The sequence below is a fragment of the Lacerta agilis genome, chromosome 1, assembly GCF_009819535.1.
Source record: "Lacerta agilis isolate rLacAgi1 chromosome 1, rLacAgi1.pri, whole genome shotgun sequence".
NCBI classification, from domain to species: Eukaryota; Metazoa; Chordata; class Lepidosauria; order Squamata; family Lacertidae; genus Lacerta; species Lacerta agilis.
The window spans coordinates 87,842,907-87,859,662 of record NC_046312.1 but is presented as its reverse complement, the minus strand read 5'-3'; the positions used below and the strand labels follow the sequence as shown (position 1 = coordinate 87,859,662).

The following is a 16,756-nucleotide window of genomic DNA, read 5'->3' as shown; positions in this document are numbered from 1 at the left end:
AAGGTATATAATGTCAGAATCCCTGTCAGGAGAAAAAGTGGGGAATAAATACAGTATATAAATAAATGAATAGGTTGAAAAGAAAGAATAAATTTAAGCAAATATCTAGGAACCTTTGATTGTGAAAAAACACATTTGTATAGCAACTTTGTGACCTGTGCAAACATTCAGACTGAAATGTTCTATTGAGAAAACTCTCCAACACGTACACACACCATTCTCTGGACAATTCCTCTGAAAAGAAAAGAAAGGGAAGTCAAAGAATAAGGATATCCAACAATTTAGCCTTACTGTTGTGAACAGATGGCTAAAAAGTATGAATATATGTATCTCTTGATTAGTTATTGTAATAAAAAGATATTTTGTTAAGAATAAGTATGGAAGATATGGATGTATTTCTGTAAGTGTTTTGTATATGTATTGTGTTTTGTATATGTATTGTATGTGTATGTGTTTATATTTTCGTAATTAAAAAAAAAGTTCTCTGTATATATCGCTCAACCTAAACAGAGGCAAATGCCACCTAAATATCATTTTTTTAAAAAAATAATCTTTAAGATTCATACATACAGCAAGATGTCTTTCCACATATAGATCCATGTTCCTTTTGGGATATTTTTAATAATATCGTTATTCTGATGGATTAACTTGATGTTTCATGGTGTCTATACTGTATGTAATCTGTATGCTGATGGACTGTGCACGTCTGTACAGGTGTAGAAAGTCTAATAAAAAGGTTAAACTGAAAGCTATCAGATACTGGTATTTGGTTAAAAAACAAAAACAAAAACCAGCTATCCTAGGCTGATTTACACATAGTACCTGAAAGTTGATCTAAACATTCATGGGGGGGGGGGATATTCATGTAACACTGCTCTCCTGCAACAGCTCCATTTTGGAATAGTAGTGTCCCAAAGATTTCGTTTTAGGTTGCAATTCAGAAGTCAATGCTTGACTGTGTTTCAAATAGGAAGTCAAAACTGGAATTTTACCAGCTTTCTTGGCAATGGTTCCAAAGTGTCACTGGAGACTCGTTTGGTTCATTTCTACACTCATGCCAACAACCAGGACCCCAAATAAATGTAGTTTTCAGGATGTGTGAATCCTTAACATGAACATCAGGTGCACTATAAAAGTACTGTACAGTACTTTGACTGTTGCCACTACAGCAGTCAAGGTGCCACAAAAGAAGGGACAAATCCAGAGACCATTTTGCCAAACCTAATTACAAATCAAGCCAAACAATTCCCTCATCATTGCTTTAAAATCAGGTGAAATAAGCACGTTTGAAAGCTCCCCCCATTAAATTCGCCTACAAGCAACAAACAACCATATCAAGGGAGTAATTCGCACTTAGCCATGTCCCTGTCACATAGAATGGGTGGGGGTTGTTCGCTCTGTTTCATTTTAATCTGGGGTAGAATCCAAGTATGGGATTTCCACAAATATCCTTAAATCCTGGGATACTTTTTCTGATGCAAAAATTTGTTACTGTGCCCTAGATTCTTGATCAAACACTATCACTTGAAAGCAGCAACAGTGATGCTTTTGCCATTAACCCCTTCATGGCAATGGTCTACATACTCTATCATGTAACACATTTCATATTTTTACTCTCTCCCCCTTCCCAATGAAGTCAAAAACCATTATCTGTCATTGCAGTAATAATCATACTACAAAGGCACCTTGCAGCCATTTCAATTTACAGAAGCAAATAAATTCAAACCCAAGAGAAAAGAGTCATTTGGACAATGCGCCAAATTGTAATTATAATTCTTTCTGTAGTGAAGCATGGAAAAACATTACTTCTATTTTTTGAAAACTTACTTTAAGTTGAGAAACAGTGGGGAAAGCCTCTAATTTATCCCTTAATATCCTGCCAGCATTGATTGGATCCGATGTACATAAAATAATATCATCTGCATAAAGTCCTATCTGTTAATGGTTACCCCCTTTCCAGCTAAAGTTTGGTGCAGCCTTATTGCTATAAGTTCTAAAATTAAAGCAAATAAGAGAAGTGATAGTGGGCAGCCTTGTTTTGTCCCACAGCCAAGAAGACATTTTGGTGAATCTATATTATTTATTCCAATAGTGGCAGATGCTATATCATAAATTTTCCCTAATGATTTAGTAAATTTAGGGCCAAATCCATTTTAAAACTTACTTTGATTCCACACAATCATATGCTTTAAATATATCTAATGATTGGCATGCTATAATAAGTTATGTTTAATAGCTTCCTAATTGGGTCTGTAATCTTGCATCCTGGAACAAAACCAGCCTGATCCTGATGAATATATTTTCCTTTTTTTATGCCGTTGACCATGATTTCTATAAGAATTTTATAATCCAAATAAAATAAGGAAATTGGAGAGTAAGATTCTACATTTGAGGAGTTCCTTGTGTTGTCTGGGGATTGCTACTATTCTCAGTTGTTTCCAGATTGGTGGTAATGTGTCCCCAGGTTAGAATATCTTTATATAGTTTAGTCATATGTGGGACCATCATTATAGAATGCCTCTACTAGTTTTATTGATGCAAAAAGACTTATAGCAACTAGGTGAGTGAGCCAGTATTAATCTAAGAAAAATCAAGAGCATACAGTACTAGGATAAGCAATTGGTTGCTTTATGCTGGATGTTTTATTTGAACAGCAGACTTCCAATGAACTGATACTGATATTGCATTCTTGAAAGAGGATCCAAAAATCTGTTGCTTAACACATTTTGAGGCATATGCACGATTTCCTCTAGCCCCAAAATGTATTTTTTTATATAATTGTTCTATTTTGCGCTAACATTTCATAAACTGCCATGTTAACTATAAATCATATACACTTCTTTTTAAATTAACAAGCTATAGAGAGAGTTTTAAGCTGTGAATTAATGCTTGCTGGCCAATACATTACTTTTATGTGGGTTGTAGCCACCCAACCCAGTCAGAATAGACCCAAAGAAATAAAGGTCCTTAAAGCAGCCTTCCTCAGCTATCCAGATGGACTGCAACTCGCAGCAGCCCTAGCCAGCATGACAAATGATCAGGGGTGGCAGAAGCACATTACTTTGGGTATGGCTGATGTATGGTCTCAACCTGTTGGTCTCAACTTTATACTTATAAGTCTCTAGGTGTGAAATAATTTGTATTTCAGTATTTCTGGGTCAGCATGGGCGTGGAAGGAAGAAAAAAGAAGAACCCTGGGGTGCAGGGGGATGGGGCTAGATCTGGTACTTACTGTTAAGTGTGACACTTAGTGTAACAACTTCACAGTGATTACCAGCACCTTTTTTTTCCTAGGAAAAAAAAACACTAATTATAACAAATAGCCATATATTTGGCATTTTTTCTTGATAGAGTAGCATTTTTGAAAGCGATCAGCTTATGAAATCCCAATGATATTTTTAAACTAATTTGAATTCAATAAAATGCACCAAGTTAAGATTTCTACACAAATCTTTAAATGTTTTTTAAGACACACAAAAATACCAAAGACAAAATTTAAGGCAAAATGGGTTGAATGCAAAAGATGGCTTGCATCACTGGAATTCAGACAGCTCTCCTTCTGCTGCCTGTCTCATGTCATTCCAACTATACCTGCACTTCTCTATAATCAACCCATTAGGTAGTATCCAATAAAATAGTTCTGCAAAATGGAACTGCGCCCTTTCCTCTCCCTGTGAGCCCTTCAAATCTGCTACAGAGGGCTTGGAGAAAACCTAGAGCAAATTTAGTGGGCATGCAGGAACAATAAGTTCTATTGCACAGCCAGAAGTCCTTGCACAAACTTATTTGTCAGATATCACCTATCAGGACTTGAAATATCAATATTATATATTAACACAGTGCTTTGGATGGGAACCTTTGGGTTAATGGGTGGTTCCAAACTGAATAAATAAATTATACCTGCTGCAGTTTTACTTGAATATTTATTTTGCATAGTATTTTAGTAGAATCAGCACTAGCAATGAATAAATGCACTGTGATGATTTCTATTTAGAATGCCATTCTTTCAAAGTGAAATCAGTGTGAGTCATTTAAGAGAAGTGTACCTAGATGCTGATGTGCACATATGGGTTAATGGTAGCAGTAAGAGCAGATTTCTAAAACAATTTTCAGCTATCAAATACAGACGTGGGAATTTTATACTGTTTATATCAGCACTGCTCTTCCTAATAAGTACATATCCTGAATGTACCAAAAGACAACAAGGTTCAAAACAATTAACTAGTAATTAAAATCACAGTCAAATTGTAAAATTATACAGGCAAGCAAGCTGCTATCTTTAGTATTTTATTTTTCTCTATTCAAAATTTATTATCGCCAGAAGTCTTGTTGTAAGAGAAATGACAGATAGGGAGATATCCAATTGGTGTCCCTTTGCTTATAGAAGGCATCTAGGAACAGGAAAGGAGGCAATGTCTGGCAATTCCTTCTCTTCCTGCAGTTCCCTGCCCCAACCTCCATCTGCTGAGCAGCCATCCAGAGCAGATGGGGGAGGGAAACTGCTGAGACTGTCACCCTCCCCATGCAACTAGTAGATGCTTTCTGCCAGCAGAGGGACACCAATTGGATATCTCCCATATACCGGTAAGTGAAGAATCACTAAGACTGTAACATGTAAACCATGGAACAAATCTGAAATGGACCAGTCTAGAAATAATAAAGCTCATTGTAAAATTTGGAAGAGAAGGTATTCCATAAGAATATTTAATTTTAATGGATTAGCTGGAAATTAGAAGGCTTTAAGCTATAAAAAGAGCCAAGCAATTAAAAATTACTAGCACAACCACTGTGCTTTCCCTACATCATAAATATTTATAAGTCTGACAGTGATCCAGAGATGTGCATCCTCTTAAAAATCCATTGATTATTCACTGAAGAATGAATTAAAACAACACTTCAGTTGTGACCTGAGAGTACAACTAAACTTCTCGCTAGCAAGAATGTTCACAGAAAATATTCCTCACTGAAGAATGAATTGAAACAAGACTTCAGTTGTGACATGAGAGTACAACTAAACTTCTCGCTAGCAAGAATGTTCACAGAAAATATTCCTAGAAATCACAACACAACTGTAGACCTTGCTTCTTAAGCAAAGTATTTAAAAAATCAGCTACCAAATCCTACCTACTTATCACAGGGGGAAGTGGTAATTTTAACAAGACACTGGTGTGCTAACACAATAAAGGTGAGTTACATCACAACATGTTTTCTATTGCTTTAATGAGAGAGACAAGGCAAAATAGGGAAAGAAATAATGGACAACAAGATGTCGTAGAGCACTTGGAAAGCTAAATGTAAAGAAGCAAAAAAAGGCTTTCAAGAACGAGGAGATTGTACCAATAACCCCCAAGACTAGCAATCAACCCAAGTGGTGAATAAAGCCACCTTTTCTATTTAATTTGGTGAGGGAAGGGGGAGATGCAGAGATGATGTGAACTCCTCCTCCCAGTACATATATAACTTCATACACTGATAAAGTATCAACAGACCTGCCAACAACACCTGCACTAGTTACTGGCATACGGTCCAAAAGATTCAATTTGCTTTATTATTGCAGAGTCTGATCACCCATAAAAACCCTAAAAACCAACTTTTTACTGAGCTGTGTTTAAGAAAACATCCCACAGAGAATTCTGACACAGGACTCATGAGAATTCTTTTTCCAGATTCCTCTGTACAGCTACAGATCATTCTTCCTTAAAGTCATAATTACAATTCCTTCTACTGTAAAAATTGTTAAACCTGAAGTTTTTTTTTTGGGGGGGGGGTTGTCTTCAGTAATTATTTAGACCTATACTTTCTCTATAGACAAAAAGAATTTAAAATTCTAAGATAAGCAGCAATACCTGCAAACTGCTATGGGTAGTCAGGTTTTCTGAACCCTCCATTATCAGAAACAGGGAAAATAATGAATGTTTTTTACATTAAGGTACTGAGGATGACTCCCTCCAACTTGCTCAACCGATACTACGTTGCTGGCTTCCCTCACCCCAGTGGGAAAGATGAGGATGGTGTAAGAAAATCTATCAGAAAGTCTCCTCTTCTTCCTTGTTTGCAAGTATTGTACAGTATAACTGACCAGTATTTGACTGAATTACTGACTACTGTATTCATTTTGCAAGTCAAATGGCCAACACTATATTGTACTCTTTAAAATCTGTGAAGAGCTAATAAGGTATCCCTGGCATATGCAAACTATGTACTCTGATGCACTTTCACTGAAATCAATAAGACTACATTATTATAAGTGGCCTATGAATCACGGTGTCATACATACTGTAGCTATAGCAATGCCATCAAATAGTGTTAGGGAACAGGCAGCAGCTGTGCTTACTTGTGCTGCCTAGTTCCACACCTTTCTGTGACCCTGTCCCTCCTCATGATACCACAGTACACTCTTCAGTTTCCCAATGCACACTTGCAGCATGACTATTTCTGTACATAACAATTTCACAGCAGCTTGAGTAAAGGCAGGACGAAACTAACTGATGACTTTCCATCACTTTGTAAGCAGTGATGGCACCAGAATGCACATGGTACAAAAAGAAAGAACAGTTGTTTGTCTCAAAAGAAAGATTTGCTTGTTCAACCATGTTGTAGCTTGGACGGGGGAGCCTGGACAGTAAGTGCTACAGAAAATCCAAAGGCTCATGATCAGTAAATGTGAAAATCAGAAAAGGACTGGTGTGAAAAGCAGGGTGGCATAAATCAATTCCTGGTAACCTCAACAACAGATTGTGTGTTTTCATATATGTTTAAAGCCAATGGTTTCAAACTACTACTCTCAATGAATTATTTCTGGAGAATCCAAGCCATCTTTAAACTTCGAAAGTGTGAAACTCTTCTTAGCCAAGCAGCCAACCTAGACAAAAGCAACATTACAGCATATGAACATTTGTTAGTGCAAGATACACATTAAGATTTCCCCTTAAAAGTCTTCCATGGCAGCAAATTTAGTAATACAAGAATGTGTTGGATTCAGAGAAAAATCAACATCAAACTGATTTCCCCCCTCCCCTATCAGTTCCCTATAAACTATAAAGCCTCTCCCAGAGTTCAGCAGAAGCTGCTGAAAATGATGGGGTGTGGCATGGGCACTGAGAGGGAAGCGAGAAGCCATGAAAATCAGGCTAAGGCAGCTTCCAGAAGTAGAAGCTGGATCCAACCCAATAATGCCAACTGCAAAAAGTGTTAAGCAATACCTTTTGCTTGATCAATTTATGAGTATCTCAGTTACAAAGAATTTTAACCAGCCAGAAAAGAAGGATGGCCAATTATCAACCATTGGCATACCTAGCTTTTAGTATCAAAAATATTGTATACCACCCAATCCCTTACCGAAATGTAAGCACTGAGGATGAGAAATCCAAATAGCTAGGGCAGCAGATCACCAAAAACAGGGCCTTGGAGCTGTACTGCAAATTGAGGAACTAGGGCTAAGGGCGTTAGTCACATATGACTAAAATATATCTTATTCCAAGGCCAATATATCTTATTCAAGGCTGCCATGAGTGCTGGAAGACTGCTCCCTGCTGCAAGGCCCATTTTCACCTGTCCTAGGGGGCAGGGCCCAGACTCACATTGAACAGTCAAAAGAAGTTCCTGGGAAGCCACTGAGACATTGCTAGAACAACTCATGGGTTGGGGCAGCTGGCTAAAATGTTTTACAGTGTTTTAGACGGTTCTAATTTTGGTTCCTCTTTTTTGTTTTTGTTGGGTTGTTCGTTGTTGTTATTTAGTTGTTTAGTCGTGTCTGACTCTTCGTGACCCCATGGACCAGAGTTGGGGTTGTTTAAATGTTTAGTTGGGGTTGACAGTTATTTTAATTTGAGTATAATTGTAAACTGTTTATTATTGCTGTTATTATTTGTTTCCATTGATATATTGGTTTGTTGCCTGTATAGGATATTCTGTTTTTTAATGTTTCATGTTTGGTTGTGTTTTTATATATGCTGTAAGCCATCCAGAGGTGGGCAGGATATAATAATAATAATATAATATATAATATAATATAATAATAATAATAATAATAATAATGCTGCAAAGTTTTCTGAGATATAATGAATTGCTCATCCCCCTTAAAACACAATAGTCACAATCTATTAGCTACACCAGAATTGTTATATTTCAGCTATAAACAAGGTCCCATGTATGGTTATTCAGAATTTGCTGCAGTAACATGTTATATGACTATTTGTGCACCAAAATACGTAATATATGAATGAGTCTTAATATTTTGCAGCTTCATGTATGTGTGTGTGTGTAGAAATCAATGAATTTTGCACAGGGACAAAAGTATGTATTTACAGTGCTAGCTTACACCCAATCCTACCAAATCCAACATGTTAATGCTATAACATCCCCATCCAACTAGTGTGGGTAAGTGCCACAAGTCAGGCTCCAACAATGAGATAATACTATCCTAGATGAACATACTGAAGCACATATGCAATCTGATTTGCTTTTGACATTCTGCCTCTTACTGTTTCTTTGAGCCAAATGAACAGGCAGACAAGCACTTAGTCATGACATGCCAGTATCAGGCAAACAGGCCATGCTATACTGGTTTACTAGCTTTTGTTGCAGGTTGGCTACTTATGGCATGGCCTGATCTCCTACAAGGAGAAGCCAGAGAGATTCCCCATAAGTCAGTACCGGTACTTATTGGGAATCTCTGTAGCCTGTTTATGTAGGAGTGCCTACAGCAGAGACCCAACTGGAGATGCTGTAATGAAATCCACATATACCCTGTATGGGTTTTGCAATACAGAGGCTAAAACCAAAAACTGAGCTGTATTTTAAAAAAGAAAGTCAATATGCAATCTTAAGTGACATTTTTATGTTTAGAAAGTGATGACAGTTTTAAAAAAATCCAGACATTGTTCATGGTGTACTTGAGCTATATCTATACAAAGTGATAGTTCTACCCTTCTAATGTCAAAGCTTGAAGAACTACAAAAACTGGGAATTAGAAAGGTAAACATAAGCTAGAGCAACAAAACTATGCACAATATTTTTGTAGCACTACAATTGTTTTTAAATAAGAATTTATCCAAGCCCAATATATCAGAAAAGTAGATAGGGAAAGAAATGTGCATGCACAAAAACACCACTCATTCTGCTTTTCAGGAAACTACAGGTGTTTCTACAATAACTCTAAGGTAAATTAACCCCCTCCCCCCCAAAAAACGATCTACGTGAAGCCAGAAAGACACATAAATGTTGCCAGCAATAACCATGTATACACAGCTTTTTCAAATGAGCTTTTGGCTTTAAGCCACTGGCATTCCCCAGGCACACTGTTATCTTTATTCATCCTTCCACTATATTGTAGTTGCACGAAAACCACAAAGTGAAATCAATGGGATTAGTTTTTCAGTCTTCCATGGATTCACAATTTTAGGACTAGAGCAGCACTTGCAGTCCTCTCTCCTCCCCACCCCAAAAAGACAAATAGCAGGAAGGTGTTTGCACCATGTCCCCCTCCTTCCAACAGAAGGAATGGAGTTCCCTAAGAACAGCAGCAGAACAATCTCCTGCTACACATTCTTCTGGATCACGTCCAGAATAGACTGTACAGGACAAGGCAATGGAATTAGGGAGATCCTGGACCACCACAACCAGCATCCAAACTCCCCGGGTGTGCTAAGCACATTTTGCATCATGGTCATGGTGTATGGTGTCTGAGACTCAAAAGTAAAACGCCCCCTACCCGCATGCTGCAGCGCAAGTCACCTGGATGGTGCTGTGAGCGGTGTGAGAGTTAAAGTGCCAACCTGCCCAACTCACAAGTAAAATTGCTACTGAGAGATACTACCCCCGCTTGCACCATATCCTAAGTCACCTGGATGGCACTGCAGACAGCACAAGGCTCAAAATGCCACCTTGTGCGACACAAAAGTAAAATCGCTACCGCTGAGGGAAACTTCCCCAGTGCACGCTGCAGCATGAGCCAAAGTGCACGGCACCTCACAGCAGCCACACTGAACTGGCCAGGCCACCCGGATAGGTGCTTCTCTCCCTCCCCCTTCCCTATTGCAGGGCCAGGCTGGGCTCTGACCGTGAAGCCAGGCAGCTTGTTCTGAGCCACCAGCCAGTCATCGCTGCTTCTCTTTTTCTGTGGGATACTCTCGGAGTGCCTGACTTCCGTTGCCTCCACCCACTTCCTCACCCAACTCAGCTCCCTATGGCTGGCTGCAGTGGCTTGGTGGCATTGTCCACTCCTCCTCCCCTGGCTCCGGGACTTTTGCAGGGACCCAGCCTGGCTGCAGCTATGTCATACTGGCCCATGGGGCACACACCTCTGTGGGGTGGGGTGGTAAGACTCTTAAAGCTGCCAACTATTAAAAGTGCCAAGAAGACATGACAAAACACGGAAGGAGCACGAGGAAGGGAAATGAAGAGTATCAGCATGTGGGGACAGCGTGGTTTGGAGAAACATGAAGGGATCATAGAATTGTAGAGTTGGGGGGGACACTGACTATCATCTAGTCCAACCCCCTGAAATGCAGGAATACGCAGCTGCTCCATACCTGCAACCTTGGCACCACTACTAGCCAGCACCAATACCGGCACCATGCACTAACCAACTGAGCTATCATCTGTTGCGTTAAGCCTTGTTGTGTGTGAGAAAGAAAGGCCTGGGGGAGGGGTACATGTGGAATAACTCCCTGGAAGGGATATGTTGGCATTCCAGGAGTCAGCTTGGAGAGGAGAAAGGGAACGTGGGTAGGCATGGTGGATGTTGGGAGTGGTATTGCACTGGGAAGCAGTTAAGAGTTTATCTAAAGGCTTTCTGGCAGAAGCAAAAGTTAGTAGTGGACGTAGGCGTTAGATGCCATGTAAGAGCTATGTGTGTATCTATTGGGGGTGGGGAGAGACAGTCTTTGTCAGTAACATCCCAGTATTAGGATAGTTGGTGAGTCCAGGAAGTTGGAGCAATATCAGATAACATCTGTTGAAAAGGGAAGGTATTTGGGGATTAAACTTCATTCCTTGAGCTTGTGCTTCCCAGAACTTTTTGTTTGTGTTATAAACCCAACATGTTTTGGTTAAGTTTTAGTTGCCTTGTTTAATGTACATGGGACATAATGTATGATATGCTTTTAATCTGAAATATACTAGCTGTTTAGTTTATGACGGTTTAAGTTGTGCATTTTAAAGTGTTATTTACCTCAGACTATCACAGTAGTGCTTACAATCTAAATAAAATTTGGAGTGGGGCCATTGAGGGACACTGAAGTTGTGCAAACTGGACACTCAAGGTGGATGTCTCTGCCATCAGTTGTGTAGGCCTGCAATAAGTGTTAGTTGTTGTGCCAGAAAGATTGCATAATATGAAGGAAAGGGTGTTTAGGGACAATCAAGAGCTTGTTTGCAAAGTGGAAGGAATGGAGTACCTTTTTCTGCCTTCCCACTTACAACCACTCTCTGAAGACTAGAGAAGGGACCCACATAAGAATATTAGGGGAGCTTTCTGTGGTCTTCAGATGAGGACTAGATCATATGAAAAATTGGCATAAGATTTTGGCTGGAGTTCATTCATTTTCAGCTTTGTAATCTTGTTATATAATTATAATTATAATAATAGCACCTAGACATTCTGTTAGTGTACCCGTAACCTAGTTTTCAGGTGTCATGTGGCACCAAACTTGTTTACCTGAGTTTCTAACACTGACCACAACCACCATTTGAGTATGTAATGGAGGCATCCTGTACATGGAAACTTGCTTGCACATATGAATTACCCCTTATTGGATCAAAGTAGCACATGACATAACTTAAACACATGCAATCAACTTATCTGCTTTCAATGTCTTTATGCTATTTTTAAATGGCCTGTACTACTGTGCATTTCCAAAAATTAATTTAGCCCATACTAAACATTCTAAAGGGACCCAGGTGGCGCTATGGGTTAAACCACAGAGTCTAGGGCTTGCCAATCAGAAGGTCAGCGGTTTGAATCCCTGCGACGGGGTGAGCTCCCGTTGTTCGGTCCCAGCTCCTGCCCACCTAGCAGTTCGAAAGCACGTCAAAGTGCAAGTAGATAAATAGGGACCGCTCCGGCATGAAGGTAAACGGTGTTTCCATGCGCTGCTCTGGTTCGCCAGAAAGCAGCTTTGTCATGCTGGCCACATGACCCAGAAGCTGTCTGCGGACAAACGCCGGTTCCCTTGGCCTATAGAGCGAGATGAGCACCGCAACCCCAGAGTCAGACACGACTGGACCTAATGGTCAGGGGTCCCTTTACCTTTACCTTTAAACATTCTAAACATTCGTTGAGGGACACAGGTGGCACTGTGGGTTAAACCACAGAGCCTAGGGCTTGCCGATCAGAAGGTCGGCGGTTTGAATCCCCATGACAGGGTGAGCTCCCGTTGCTCGGTCCCAGCTCCTGCCAACCTAGCAGTTCGAAAGCACGTCAAAGTGCAAGTAGATAAATACGGTAGGTACCGCTCCGGCAGGAAGGTAAACGGTGTTTCCGTGCGCTGCTCTGGTTCACCAGAAGTGGCTTTGTCATGCTGGCCACATGACCCGGAAGCTGCACGCCAGCTCCCTCGACCAATAAAGTGAGATGAGCACTGCAACCCCAGAGTTGTCCGTGACTGTCCCTTTACCTTTTAAACATTCACTGACTGGCATGCAAGACCCAGGATACGGCCAAAATGAAGTAGTCAGAACAGAATTTCAATCAAAAAGTGAGACATTCTAAATATGCATACCATCATAAGGGCTGATATAACATACCAGATTCTGGATTTAGGGTGCAATCCTTTGCACACTTACTTCAGGGGGACTTACTTCTGAATAGGCCTACCATCTGTTATTCTATTAGAATGTATGAAGGGAAAAAATCCTAAAGTAAATTAAGCATAAGGATGCCAAAAGTACATTGGACAGCAGAATTATAGTAAGTGCTATGTTATCTTTATGCAGTGTGCTAGCTAGTAAAGCTATGCTGCTGCAGAAATGTTCATTTGACAAAGTCAAATTATTGTAATACACTGAAGATTTACTGGCTTACGAAACATCTGACAGTATCAGAAAATATTGACTCCAGCATTACAAAGCATTACTTAACCATTGACAAAACAAAGATGAAGAAAAAAGATCTACTACAGTATTCTAGACTGGGTAATTCATGAGATGAGGAAATGCCTAAATAATTATTTTGAAGTCCAATTTTCACAATCTGGAATGATGCTGAAGCCTAAGATTTCAGAAACATAAAAAGCAAGAGAAATGTTAAGTATACTAATTTTGCAAAATTTATTAATTTATTACATGCATATAACCACCCATTAATTTAAAATGATATGAAATTTTATTGTGCTTATTTCTACATGAATATTGCTACTTTATTCGATAATGTCAAACTATATTTCATTTAATATCTAGCCAGTAGAAAACCTTCATGAACATTCTTTCCTCTGCAGGTGACATACAGGAGCATATTCAGAAGATATAGAAAAGGTAACAATTGGTTATTATAACATAAAGGTAAAGGGACCCCTGACCATTAGGTCCAGTCACGGACGACTCTGGGGTTGCGGCGCTCATCTCGCTTTACTGGCCCAGGGAGCCAATGTACAGCTTCCAGGTCATGTGGCCAGCATGACTAAGCCGCTTCTGGTGAACCAGAGCAGCGCACAGAAATACCGTTTACCTTCCCGCCAGAGCGGTACCTATTTATCTACTTGCACTTTGACGTGCTTTCAAACTGCTCGGTTGGCAGGAGCAGGGACCAGGAAACGGGAGCTCACTCCGTCTCAGGGATTCGAACCACCAACCTTCTGATCAGCAAGCCCTAGGCTCTGCGGTTTAACCCACAGCACCACCCGCACCCCTATTATAACATAAACCCCTTCAATAAGATACACTAATTTAGAAATAAAATAACTTGCAATTGAGCTCCCCCCTTATTGATATGAAATCCTGGTCCAATTATCAGTGTGAATCTATGCTATAAATTTTTAAAAGAAATTTCAGAAAGCAAAACTGAAGAGTTGCAAAATCAATTAGGGCCATAAATAGAAAACACTACCACTATCCTTATTGTTCTTCTGAATGGCATTTTAAACCTTGGCATCTGATTTGGCATGACATCTTTTTCAAAGGGAAGATGACAAATGAGTTTTACATGAGGTATGTCAGGTGCCGAAGAAGTGTAACCTTAGAGTTCTTAAGATCATCTGGAACTACATCAAAATAAAAAGAAAGCTGCAATACCCTTTAATTATAATTTCTTTATTTTCAAAGTTACTATCTTGCATATTTAGTATATGCATACAGTTATAGAAATGGCTGTTTTGAGATTGACACACACTAATGCAACCTTAACTGTGCTGCTAGAAGCAGGATAGATACAAGATCATTCATACTACAGTGGAACCTCAGTTTTTGTACATACACTGTACATATACAGGCAACTACCCCTTGAAAATACAATGCAACACATTCTAGCTTGACTTCTGATCTTTCAGAATGTCTTTTAGAAATACACGTCAAAGTAACTGATGCCTAGCCTTTTCAGTTTTTTTTAAATATACAAATATAACCTAACACTTCACACATCATAATTCTGAAAAAAAATGGAATACAATAGAGCAACATTTTGATCTCAGAACCTATTTGAATGCCTTGGTGATTGAAAAACATTTCTTCAAATACCTTTAGATGCAAGAACCCAGACAGGACTCTTACACACCTTCACGCAACCTAATTTTGTCATGGCTCCACTCCCCCTAAGAATAACGTAATCCTGCTGCTTCTTCAGCTAACATGTTGTTGTTGTTGTTGTTGTTGTTCAGTCGTTCAGTCGTGTCCGACTCTTCGTGACCCCATGGACCAGAGCACGCCAGGCACGCCTATCCTCCACTGCCTCCCGCAGTTTGGCCAAACTCATGCCAGTCGCTTCGAGAACACTGTCCAACCATCTCATCCTCTGTCGTCCCCTTCTCCTTGTGCCCTCCATCTTTCCCAGCATCAGGGTCTTTTCTAGGGATTCTTCTCTTCTCATGAGGTGGCCAAAGTACTGGAGCCTCAACTTCAGGATCTGTCCTTCTAGTGAGCACTCAGGGCTGATTTCTTTGAGAATGGATAGGTTTGATCTTCTTGCAGTCCATGGGACTCTCAAGAGTCTCCTCCAGCACCATAATTCAAAAGCATCAATTCTTCGGCGATCAGCCTTCTTGATGGTCCAGCTCTCACTTCCGTACATTACTACTGGGAAAACCATAGCTTTAACTATACGGACCTTTGTCGGCAAGGTGATGTCTTTTTGCTTTTTTCAGCTAACATAATAGAACGCAAAGGCAACATAGTCAACCATACACAACCTTTGGGTTTAAGAAACCATTTATACAAATATTACCAGTCTGCATCTACTGTAAATACATCAGCTTGACTAACAAAGGTAGGGAGGAAAGAACCACTTTACTTCAGGACCTTCCCAATCTTGAGTGAACCAATATTGAACTGAAAAATAGCTTGACCTAAAATAACATTAACATTACCATCTCTTTAACTCCCTTTCTAGCGCAAACAGCACACTCAAAGAAGGCATATTGCATTTTTAATGAGCACCATATACAATATATAATTCAACAAATCCACAACTGTAAATCAATGCTACCCTCCCCAGATCAATACTTTGGATAATTATGATTTGGCAACTCTTCACCCACCCACCTCCTTTCCTGTTGCCACACATTCCTCTGCATCTATTGGGTCGTCCAACATTCAGCACTCAGACACACAGCGATTTAGGGGGTGGGTTGGTAATTTTTAACTCTACATACTTAACCTAAGGGATATCACACATGCAACATTTGAAACGAGAGCATGTAACAATTTTATTATTTAAAAAAAAAATTGGAAGAGAGGGGAGTCCCCCATTTTAACTTGAAAACTTAAAAGCGAAACCCCCAGTAATAGTCTCTTACCTTCATATAACAACCACGTCCTTCCCGAGGATGATAATGGAGCAATGGAGCAACCCAGAAAAGGGAAGCCAAAAGGTAAAGTGGAGGTGGGAAGGGGGTCTTGCCCCCCAACACACACACACGCCTCACACACAAAAGGTTTACTTTAACCCGCAGAAACGGCTCAGTTCAGTCGAGTTCTTGCACCCCGCGAGGAGCAGCAACAGCAGCAGTAGGCGAATAGGATGGGGGTCTCCAGCAACCGTTGCAGTGAGCGACCCCCTCTCAACTCATAGCCCCCCCACATTCCTGCCGCAGACTGAAAGGCAAGGGTGGGTGGGTGGGTAGGTGGGTGAGCAGGTGGAGGGAGGGGGGAAGGCAATGCAGCCTCCCCCCCTCCCCACCCACTGGGCACCCCCTCCAATGGAGGGAGGGGGGAAGGGGTCTCAGCAGTCACCCCTCTCTGCCTGAGGGGAAGGCACCCCCGGACCTTTTCCTCCCTCCCACCCCGCAAGGAGGCTTCCCCCTCTCTTCCTTCTCCTGCAGCTGTGGGGCCGAGGCTGGGGGGGCGGGTGAGAGGCGGTAGCTAAACACCGGGACTCTGCCTGCCTGCACTGAGCGGGGGGCCGAAAACGAGCAGCTGCCGCCGCCACCTCCTCCGTCTTCCTCCCCTCCTCCTCCACCCCAGAGCCTGCCTCCCTCCTTCCTGCCTTCAGACAGGCAGCAGCATAGCAACCAACATGGCAGCTGCGCAGTCACCCAGCGGAAAGTGGGAAGGGGCAAGCTCTCGCGAGAAGCGCCCGAACTCTGCCAAGCTCTCGCTCTCCCCCGCC

The 16,756-nt window shown here is 40.8% G+C and overlaps 1 protein-coding gene across 3 annotated transcripts in view; it reads right to left on the bottom strand.

Annotated features, from left to right (window-relative positions):
- Positions 1-16,281, bottom strand: part of PTPN4 (protein tyrosine phosphatase non-receptor type 4) — an 81,993-nt gene extending 65,712 nt beyond the window's left edge. For all 3 annotated transcript variants that reach the window (XM_033162006.1, XM_033162023.1, XM_033162015.1), the window contains exon 1: positions 15,945-16,281. The gene's annotated coding sequence lies outside the window, so the exon portion shown is untranslated. The remainder of the gene's footprint in view (positions 1-15,944) is intronic.
- Positions 16,282-16,756: the final 475 nt, after the last annotated feature.